We start from the raw sequence: 9248 nt of genomic DNA, 5'->3' as shown, positions 1-9248 counted from the left end.
AAAGCAATAAATATTTATATAACATTTTCAATTTAAATTACTTTTTAAATAAATATACTAAATTTATATCAAATATTTGTTTTGTGTTTTAACAACATAACTTTCTTCTTATCTATCAATTTAATAAATGCATTAAATATTAATCTTTTGCTATAATAAATATTCATGGAATATGTTACTCAAGTTTGACAATTCCATTTAATTCAACAAATTTATTAAAACTTAATTTATTTATACTTATTTTTAAAATTTTAATTACTAAATTTGTGACAGTTTACATTGAAATTCAGAAACCTTTATTTTAGTTGAAAGATTTAAATCAATATTTACTATTTTCGTTATGGCAAATAATCACATTAAAAGCTTTCCAACTCTTATTATGTATTTAGTGTATAAAATTTCTGGCGACGGTAAAACTTTACAAAGTTTTATGGGTAAAGAAAAAGTTATCTCTACTTAATCATTAATCACCGAGCATCCATACAAAAAGATGCAATAGATCTGGCGTAATTGCCATTTGATAAATCTCTTCTACCTTTAGGATTATCCTTCTAGCATCACGTGAACAAGGATGTAAAGATAAAATAGGAAAACAAATTACCAGTCTCTGTAGCACTTCACTCCATCAGTGCCATTTTATAGCTTTTCTGCTAAGGTAATCTGTAATCCTCCACTTACAATACAACAGTTGATTGGGAGGAATTAATTACTACTATAGTAGTATCAAACTTTTATACAACTTTGATCAGAAATTTGAACCGAAAGAGAATTTGCCGAATTTCCGACATAAAAATGAACATAAAAGCTGAAGACAATAAGTAGCCCACTTAAGAGACCCAAATTGTAGTAGAAGTTAATGGTGTGAATAACGATTCAATTTAAAGCTCGTTGTCGTTAATTTAACGTTCCAATCCCAACGATTTCCAGATAGAAATAAAATAGATGCGTCTATAACTTTGTTACAGCAGTAGCGTCTTTACTATTTTGTCTAGCCCTTTGATCAATTTGTAGTTTTATTTCTCTTGTGATAACGCTGCTAACTGTAAGTTATCTTCATTTGTTTCGTGTCGTGTCGCGTTTAAACTGTGTAATTAATTGATTTCCATTAAAAATAAAGCAATTTAATCAGATTACAGTACGTACAGTATTTAATAGCGAGCGCAAAACGAATAAAACGCTATTTGCACGAAGCGATGCGCGGGCGCGCGCACGTTTTAATCTCCATTAAAAGCAATTAAATCAAATTCTGCGTTGTTACCAGCAATTGATAAATAAACATGGATTAAACTAAATTCCCATCTAATTGTCAAGCTAATTTGAATTTTGAAAAGAAAAAAAATTACTTTTCTCACTAGATGGAGCCACGTTCTTTAGCTAATTTTGCTATTTCTTCCATTATCATTATTATTATTATTATTATTCCACAGTTGCGCGCGTCGCTTTTCAAATATGTCGCGTTTCGCGTCGTCTCGCAAACTCGACGCGCTTCGCGTCGCTCGAGCATATCGAATTTGTTTCACTTCTCCCAATGCGACGCGACGGACTTGCTATTACTTTCTAAGAACGGGCGAATAACTCGTATCAAAAAGGAAAAAAAAATTAGATTGGAGGACAAATTCCAATTATTTTATTCCAAGTTTAATGATTTTGTCTAGCATCCAAAGCATCCAGACAGAATAAACAACAATAGTAATAAAATCCAATTAGCGAAAACTGCATTATATAGTAAGGTGATTATTTAAAGGAGGTTTTTCTATAAATATAAAAAGCGCAAGAAACAAAAGAATCGAATAGAAGTTTTGTAATTCGATCTAAGAGATCCCTTTACTTAATAGAATAATAATTTTTAATTGACTAATTATTAATGTAATTTTATACTTAATGCTTTAATTAATTTCCTTTTAAATTTCTCTATTTCTCAGTTTTTCTTCCCTATTTTGTTTTTTATATAATGTTTAAACTACATTAAAAGGAAACTAATTATAATAATCGTTTATAAAATTAATAACTGTATTCGATAATTAATTAATTTAATTAAGAATAAAAGCCAATTACTTTGTTAAAATTAATTCATCAAACATTAATGAAAGTTTTCCCATTGTTTATTATTATTTTTTCTTCCCCTTTTTTATATTATGTCAATGGAAAAATATTAAAACTTTCGTGAAAAAAGTCCATTTTGACACATGTTTTTTTGAATTGGATTTCAATTGTTTCGTGATCGCGTCTGTGTGTCTGTCTGTGTAATGAAGTTTAATAAATATATACGATATGTCAAAATTGATATTTAATGTATTGAAAACAATGTATTAAAAAAAAAACTGTCGAGATCACGCGATCCTAGTTATTGGCGTGAGGATTTGAGACCGGATACGGAAATTAATTTTTTATACGAAAAAAAAACATTTTTGTCACAAAAAAAAGTTACCACATTTTCAAAATCTCTCGCGATACGTGAAATTTATTACTAAAAGAAAAGAAAAGCTACCCACTAAAACATTTAAAAATAGTTGCATTTATTTTAGCATTTAAAAAATCACAGAATATATGACATATATAAATAAATAAGTATATATTTACAAAATTAACACATCATAAATTATAAAAATACTCGGTGTTTTTTATATGAGACTAGCTGCTGAAACGATGCAGTTTGTTATTCATCGGAGAGGTTAGATCGAGTGAGAAATTCTTCTCGGATGGAGAGCGAAGAAACAAATGGCTATAGAAGCAATCAGTGGTGTTGCCGTTAAGAAATATTTCCTGGCAACTCCTGTAGTGTCGCTGTTGCACAATACCCAAGACAAACCCACTAATACTACCATTAACCCCATGAGTGGTTGCACAAATCTTTTCATCAAAATGTTCCATCCGTTCAGATAAAGTGTTTCCAGATTCCCAAATGTCATTTCTTCCGAAAAACAACGAATACTTCCATTTCTATTCTTTTCCGTTTCCATCTTGATATCTTCTAAGGAAACTGTATGATAAATCTGAAATATAAAAAGTTTAAAATTGCTGTTTTAAAAAAAATAATAAAAAAATTCATTCTAAATTCCCAGACTCACTCTGGTAAGTTCTAACGTTAAATGAACGGTTTTTAACTCCTACTCCAGTTTTAAATGGTTTTAAGCTGTTGCATAACCATAGTTACGCTTCCACGCTACGCATTGCACAATATTAAATATACGTCATTTGTGGAAAAAACAACCTTTGTGGAAATTTTGCGACACGATTTCGTACGAATTAACACTGACATTGCAACAGTTTCCTCTAAGTATAAAGGTCGTTCGTTCTAGTTTTTAATAGTCGAGGCGAGGAAAGTTCGCGGGCGTCATTAATACAGCTTTGTTTAAATGTACAGAGACTATATGAAGTGCGTGAGATCATTGTAATAATTATTTACTATTTATAGTTATTATAGTTTGTTATCGAAGATTTAATAGATGCGCTAACTTATTAATGATACAGATTTTGTGTAGCGAGGTATTAATTATTTAGATTAAAAGCCACGAATTGAAAGTGTCTATTTGTATTCGTATTTCCGTATTGGAATTATTTCTAATTGTAATAGGATTGTTGGAGAATTTTTATAATTAATGGACATTAAAGATTAATTCCAACTGTATCATTAGAATTATTTAATGTATTAAGGATTATTAGGAAATATTTGATTAAGGTAAGTATTAGGGCCTATTTACCAGTTACATTGTAACGATGCTTTTTAAGAAATTATTAGGGATTATTAGAAAACATTCGAACTATAATAGAGCTGGAAGGAAATTTTTTAACTGCATTAAGGAGTGTTATAACATGTAGCGGAATTATTAGGAATATTTTAATTACTTTTGACGAGAAAGCATTTATATTGGAGGTTTCTCTGTTACAATTGTTCTGTATTGTAGCCTGGTTTAATGTTTTTAAAACTATCTGATTTTAAAATCGCAAACAGTAAAAGAAAGTGCATTTTTTTAATGCATTGAATCATTTTTTATCCACTTTCAAATTTCAGAAATGAATTTATATGCTGTAATGCATCTTTTCTTAAAACGTGTATATTAGCCAGAAAAATAAAATTAGAGAAACATAATTACATCTTTCCAGTAATTCGCATTATCGAATTTAAACAGAGGAAAATGCTTTACTTGAAAATAATTAAAGCTTGGTTATTCGTATGACTCATCAAATAGTCTGAGTACGTCGGAGGCGACGAAGTGCGACAGACTGAGTGATTCACCCAAAAAAGGTCCTCTAGTACACGTAGAAGGGTTGATGCAGACGCGATGCTCTTCCGGCTAATAAAGTGACGTCACGCTGTTTTAATTATTCAAAAACATTTTATCTACATATTTTTCGTGGTCAATAAAAAAATTCTTAAAGCATATTTTTGCTGTTTTCTTACTCGAGAAGTTTTACAGTTAATTGAAAATTTCTCCTATATCAAATTTTATCTTTATCGTTATATATAGGCCTACATATATATATTTATATCAATTATATTTTAATTAGTCTGCATTTTATTATATTTAATTTAAAATAAACATAATAATAGTTAAGTTCTCTTTTTAATTGTGTAAGAAACTTTTTGATACATTAAAAAGTCTAGGCTATATACTATATTTTATAATATAATAGTACGCATGCATACATTCGTACATAGATACACATATAATTTTACTATTTATATATAAAAATATATAACTAATTCAAAGTTTCAATTAAATTATTAAATATAACTTTTATTAAAGTTTCTTTCAAAAATAGAGGGTGTTCCTATTACTCTCTATAACGGGTATTTTAAAAGATTCTTCTATCAATTATAGACTAAATATATTATGTTCTCGAAGTTGTTATCGATATCAAACAAGCATGTGAATAGATATAATAGATGTGTAGATAATTTAGTGTGTTCGAAACAGTTACAATCAGCCGGAAATGGGAAATCTGAATATCATGACAGTTATTTACATTATACAACAGTAATATATTTTATGCAATTTCAAAATATATAAATGCATGAATAGTTACGGAAATTTAAACAATTTAGCAATATGTAATGAATCACATTCACCATATTATAGCTAAAATGAAATATAATAAACAATTATAGGAAATTATTCCGCAAATAGTACAGATATACGGCTAGTTTATTCATAACAAAGTGCATTATTAATTTGATTCTAAATATTTTTAATTTCTATAATCGTTAGAATACAAGATTTCTAACGAGTGGTATATCATTAGAATTTCTTATGTATTCAAGTATAGAGTATGATATAGAAACATAAATGTTTACAAGCCTATAACTATGAGATTTATGATGAAGTATGATAGAAATTAGTATGTTTATAGTTATTCTAGCTATAAAACATGAGCATCTTTATAACAACTCATACTGTATCGGTATATTTACGAGTAAGAAAATGTCATATAAAGTGATATAAGAAGAGATAACATTAAACTGGGAGAACAGGTACTGTTGTTATTAAAATTTAATAGAATTCACTAAAGGTTTGCATTTCTTGTAAATTTTTCTTAAAAACAAACATAACTTTGACCTCCACATTTTTACACCCACAAATATATTTAAAAGTTTATTTGGCAACAACGCCTCTTTGTCAAACAAACAAATAGGAAGTTTTAATTAACACCTGGAAAGTTAAATACTTAAAATGCCAGAGACGGTTATAAATCGATTTGTTTTTTCCCCATTTTTTTTTTTTTTTATCTTTTTAAAACTTAGTAGAAACTTCCTTAATTGAATCAACTCTCTTCTCAAGCAGATGTAAGAAGGATTGATTTAGACGTCATCAGTCTACACTACATCTTTGACACATGCAGTTTGAAAGTTGCAAAATTACAATTTTCTAAATAGAGAAAAGTAGAAAGGATGTGGAAAAATTAGAAAAAAGAAAAGTATAATGTGCCATTTATTATTTAAATCATTGGCACTCAAATTCGTTAGACTTAATTTTTTATTTCTTTCCATCTGCATTTCAAAACTTCTCACTTCTGAAGTTGGAGTAAACATGATATACTGAAAGAATTATTGGATTAATATGTTCTTACTTTGTCGAGTCTCAAACGCAGACAGGTTTAAGTTAAATTCAACTTCAGTAAAATCAAAATTTTTAAGAATATTCGTGTTAAATTAACGCTTTTGAATGATCGAAATTGTTTAAAAAAAAAAAATATCTACTTTCCTTTTAAAGTAAAAATAATAATAATTTAATGTTAACATTTTCAAAATGTAAATGTACATTTTTCTCGTTTTTGTTATATAGTTCTTGCTAGGAATATTTTTAAAAACAGATTTGTAGTTTAAAGTAGCTATAAACTCTCGTATTTTCATGTAAAAGTACAGTTTATTTCGGTAGTGCCTGGGTTTGACATCTACCGTGTGGAAATTCAATTACTATAACTGCTTTAAGATATGGCTTTCAATAAAGAGAACGGGAGTTTTCAAACGTTAGAGCTTACAAACGGATTTTCCTGTCATTGGCAAACTTTGGATATTTCTGTCAAAAGCTCCATATCAAAGATGATTGAAACGTCAATTAGTATCGGAGGAAGGCAACTACATTAATTTCTCAATCAAACTAATGATTACGGTTTTCGTAACGTAAGATAAATGTTTCGTTTATGCCAACGTTTTCGGACAATTACTATAGTATGAAATATTGATTAGTCGTTTCTGATTGATTTTTATATTGTAGGCTATACGACCGTAACGCTAATTGGACAACTTTCTTCTTTATTAACTAACATATCGTTTAAGATTTGCTTCTAAAGTTGGTTAAAAGTTTTTAAAATTATGTATATATACATATGTAATTCTCATTTTGCATCCGTGTTAACACTTATAATGCTAGACGGTGGGTCAGTCTCGAAAACTATAGCCTACTTTTCTACCTAATATATATGCTATTTTATGACTACTTTTTAAAATATTTTAATGATTAATATGTTAGAAAATATTTCAAAAATTTTTCTTTGGAATAATTTCCAACAAAAGCAGATATCGTGAGAGGTAAAGGGTGTGTCAACTATCTGTAATGAAGTAATGCTATATTTCTATTGGCCTAAACGGCGTGACAAAATAGAGTCCAGCTGTCATTGCCTGACACGCAGCTTAAATTGTCTCAGGCATAACTTAACCAAGAGGTCATTCAGCAGGTTAGTTGCCCTACTTTTCTCTATGAAAATAGGTCAAAAAAAAAGTCTGTCGATTACATGTAACGCTAGGATTAGTCATGTGAGCAACAGGTAAAAAATACCTCGTTGTACGAATCTGGCTATAACTATAAATTTTTATATAACGAATTTATATCTATTTACGCTTTTATGAATGAATTTCTTTTTATAATACTACAGATTAGATTTTGTTTTGCGGTTGAATGACCTATTTAACGTTGATTTTTTATAGTTTATCTTTTCACTCGTGAATTAGTGTGATGTGGGTGTGTATTATTATTATTATTATACATAAACTTTTGTTTACTTTTTTTCTAGTTCTGATATATTATTTTCATTCCTAATAATGGTTCAGACGATGCATTGTTAGTCTTTCATCATTACACTGTTAATGTTTCAGACAAGAGCAACGTTCTTTTAATACAAAATGTAATAAAATGACCCAAATGTATAGGCCTATATAAACTTTTATCTTAAACACCATTTTATTTAAAAAAAAAAAAAATCTAAACTAAGCTACATCTAAAAATTAAAACTGAAAATTGAAGAAAGAAGGGGCTAAAACAATATATATATATAATATCACGAAAATCTAGCATCAACGATAAAACAAAAACATATCTTCTACAACTAACAAAAAAAATAGTTTTTGAAGCTTGATACGGAAAGAAATTGGTTAAATTTTCTAACAAAACTTTTTAAGAGAACAAAAACTTCAAAAACTGGAGTGTCTCTACGAGTGTGTGTAATTGGAGTTTTTGAAACTTTTCTGAAAAGCAACACTTAACATTTGGATTTGCAACTTTTTTCTTTTATCCTCCTGAAAATTGAAAATCATGATTAGTAGAATAAAAAGTCTAAAAATTTCATCGTCGTCTAAAAAATATACATAAGTAATTATAAATTTTTTGAACCTTTCTACGTAGAAAAGTTAATGTTTTGGTTTGTAAAATTTTATATCATTCTAAAAATCCTATATAATATCTTCTATATAAAAAACAATGTAAAAATATAATTTTTTTCTTTTCTTTCGGTACCTTATATATCTTTTAAGAAAAGTCTATAATTATTATAAAAGAGAGTAAGAATCAAAATTGATTGGGATGTCATACGACGAGGAGCAAAGAAAAAGAAACAAGAAGAAGAGAAAAAAAAGATGATAATAAATGAAAGAGAAAAATACAAAATGATATGTTAGAGACCAAGAATAAAGTAGTCTATTAGTTTCACTATGAATTCGTGCAGATTGCTTAGTTTTTTTTTTAAATTAAAAAAGCAACGTAAGATACATACGTACGAACTAAACATTGGAAGATATTTAATTATAATTTTTCTAAGAAATTAAATGGAGTTTAATTAGGAATAAAATAGTCACTTTTAAAAATTATTTTCAGATCGTTATACTTTTTTTGATGATTCGTTAACATTTTTTGTCCGATTTTCTTTATTTTTCTAGCTTTTTTTATGTTAAATTGAACTGAAAATATATGAAGAAAATGGCATGCTTACCAACTGTTACAGTCTTCTTTTTCTTTTTAATTTTTAATATAAAAAAGAATAAGTGATTTCAAAACTTTCCTGTTATAAATGCCGAACCGTGACGTCACTTACCGATGTCTGATAACGAATTACGTCATCCGCCCTCGCTGATAATGCATTTTCTGTCATTACCGGAACTTTAGGTTGTTCTGATAAGGATATTGTCTGTATGACGGAAGCCAAAAGTGAATTCCGGTGCGTATGCGACGATAAAATTGATCGAAAAATTAAATTTTCTTTTTGATAAAGATAATTTATAAATACGAAATTTGATTTTTCCAATTTTTTTTTTAATAAAAGAGGCGTAAAAAAAGAACAACTTTTGTCTCGATACCAGCGACGCGAAGCGACGCCATGGCGCGTCGTCTTCGCGTTGGCTGCCGCGTTATATTTTGCTGTTGTTTAATAATGATGTTCTCTCGCTCTATAATGATTGCGTAATTGTGATTTATGTACCGAAACGTATCGAAAGTTATTTCGATTTAATTTATTCGATGAAGACGGTCGAACGTTGT

At 28.4% G+C, this 9248-nt stretch overlaps 1 long non-coding RNA gene across 2 annotated transcripts; it reads right to left on the bottom strand.

The window, feature by feature from the left end:
• Positions 1 to 2495: 2495 nt before the first annotated feature.
• Positions 2496 to 8782, bottom strand: LOC136976242 (uncharacterized). 2 transcript variants are annotated; one of them, XR_010880900.1, is made up of 2 exons: positions 8704 to 8782; positions 2496 to 2993 (listed from the first exon to the last, which is right to left on the bottom strand). It is a non-coding gene; the product is annotated as an uncharacterized lncRNA (long non-coding RNA). The 2 variants fall into 2 exon arrangements; XR_010880901.1 differs by lacking the exon at positions 8704 to 8782 and adding an exon at positions 3069 to 3351.
• Between the last annotated feature and the right edge of the window lie 466 nt (positions 8783 to 9248).

This window comes from Centruroides vittatus, unplaced genomic scaffold (assembly GCF_030686945.1).
Source record: "Centruroides vittatus isolate TY-2023 unplaced genomic scaffold, ASM3068694v2 contig_4, whole genome shotgun sequence".
Lineage (NCBI taxonomy): Eukaryota > Metazoa > Arthropoda > Arachnida > Scorpiones > Buthidae > Centruroides > Centruroides vittatus.
The sequence above is the reverse complement of the archived record's forward strand: the minus strand, read 5'-3'. Positions and strand labels throughout refer to the sequence as shown.